Raw genomic sequence first — 2,047 nt, 5'->3', positions numbered from 1 at the left:
GCTCCCCGGGCGCGGGCGCGCCGGTCTGAGCCCGCACCGCGCTGTGGCTGGACGCGCGAGGCCGGACGTCTCTGTGCTGCTCGCTCGTGGTCTGGCTTCCAGAAAGGTCTGTTTGGGTCCTTTGTCCAGTCTCGAATGGGCTGTTTTTCCTGGTTGGGTTTTAGGCGTTCTCTGTGCGTCCTGCACACGAACCCCGCATCGGACACATGATGCGCGAGTGTTTGCTCCCACTCTGTGGCTGGTCTTTTGCTGTGTGGTGGGGTTGCTGATGCAGAAGTGTCAGCTCTCGTGGAGTCCAGCCTGTCCGCTGTTGCCTGTCCTTGGCGCCATCCAGTCTTCATCTCAGATGCCTCTTGGCATCGTCTGCATTCCCTTTCTTCTTCCTGGGTTTGAGCTCTGATTACCACATGTCCAGTGGCTGGCTCCTGTCCCCCCACCTCGGAAGCCTCCTGGCCCCTCCCAGAAGCCTGCTCGGCTGGTCAGCCGGGCCCCAGGTCACTCCTGGTGTGTCGTTCGAGGCCCGTTACCCACAGCTCCCTGAATCTCCTGCCTCTCCCACCGACCCCCAGGTCACTGCCCTCTGCCTCCCGGGCCCCAGGGCACATAGGTGATGTGCTCGGACAATCACTCCCTGGCTCAGGACCTTCTCGAGAAGCAAAGACCTGAACCCTCATGTCCCTGAGCACGTGCCTGAAGGCCTCAGCTGCACGTGAGGATCCCTGGAAAGCGCTTGAGCGGTGACCATCACCACAGCTTTCCTCTTTCTGCCGACTGCTGCTTGGTCTGTGCCAGGGCTGTTGAGGCTCTCTCAGCTGACACCTCCCCATTTGGGGTACCCGCTAGGTGTGTTCACTGTGGGATTTACTGCCCGAGCTGGGCTCTTGAGTGATGGCCCCGGGCTGACCAGGCAGACCTCCTGACATGGGGAAGAGTGGGTGGGCGGGAACCCGGCACGCGTGCTTTCCTCCGCAGGTGAGAGCTGGCCGCATGGGCTGCTGCCCCGGGCCCTGCACAGCGTGCTCGGCTCCGCGTGGTCTGGGAAAGCGCCAGCGCAGTGCTCGGAGCCGCGGTTCCGGCGCTGAAACTTCAAGCCCCCCCCCAGGCCTCTGTCCAGTGGGGGCGTTGCTCATCTCCCAGGCTGTGGCGAGCGGCGGCTGCAGGCACCGGGCCTGCTCCCCACGTCGGTCGGCTTCCTGACCGTGACCCCAGGCGTGCAGGCTCGCCTTTGGAGTTGTGCTTTTTTTAGCATGAGACTCCTCTGTTGGAAAAGAAAGTCACCCCAGCTGCCAGTCACCCGGAAAGGCCTGTGCCCGGCCTGCGCCAAGGGGGCTGGGGGCTGGTACTCGCGGGAGTCGGCTCCACCCTCCGAAGCTGTTTGGTGCGGGTGGAGCTGGGCGGGATAAATGTGGGCGACAGGCCCCTCCCGGCGCTCATTACCTCTCCCACCCCGTCCTGGCTCTGCCCTTTGGGTCGCCTCTCCCGCCCACACTGGCCACTGGGGGGACCTCTCGGGCGGAGCCCATGTCAGGTGCGGGTGCCGTGCTGAGCGTGGCCCCCTGCCCCCCCACGCAGCTGAGTCGCGTGTCTGCGGTGCTCGGCCTGCAGTCACCTGCCGCACAGACTGCGCTTCCGGCACAGGGTGCGGGGTCCCCAGCTCTGGCCCACGCCCAGGAGTGCCCCCACCCCGCTTCCTGTGCTGCCGACCCCGTTGCTTGGCCTGCCCGGTGACCGCACTGGTGATTCGGGCCTTGCGCCGTGTCCACGAGCTCTTGTCCCTCCCAGGTACCCTCCGGTGAGACGTGGCGGGCGGCCGGCAGTCGGGCAGGCGGCGCGCCACCCCGCCGTGTTGGTGTCCTCCGCGGTGTCGTGGGGGGCAGCCCAGACTCAGTGGGCCCAGGAGGCTGGGGCAGCCCCGGCAGTGCCGGCCCCTGCACAGACGCGGGCTCTCCGCTGGCTTCTCGCCGCCCGCTGCTGCTTGATGTCTCCCGACGGTTGCTGGCCCCGGGCGCCGAAGAGGCCTGGGCGGCAGCTTCCCTGCCCTCCCGCC

General features: G+C 66.8%; 1 protein-coding gene across 1 annotated transcript in view; it reads right to left on the bottom strand.

Moving 5' to 3' along the window:
* Positions 1–2,047, bottom strand: part of AANAT (aralkylamine N-acetyltransferase) — a 26,965-nt gene that overhangs the window by 18,159 nt on the left and 6,759 nt on the right. The gene's annotated exons all lie outside the window — the stretch shown is intronic.

Source organism: Condylura cristata, unplaced genomic scaffold (assembly GCF_000260355.1).
Source record: "Condylura cristata isolate star-nosed mole 26May11 unplaced genomic scaffold, ConCri1.0 scaffold00038, whole genome shotgun sequence".
In the NCBI taxonomy this organism is placed as follows: Eukaryota; Metazoa; Chordata; class Mammalia; order Eulipotyphla; family Talpidae; genus Condylura; species Condylura cristata.
Note: the sequence above shows the minus strand (reverse complement) of the source record. Positions and strands in the feature narration are given on the sequence as shown.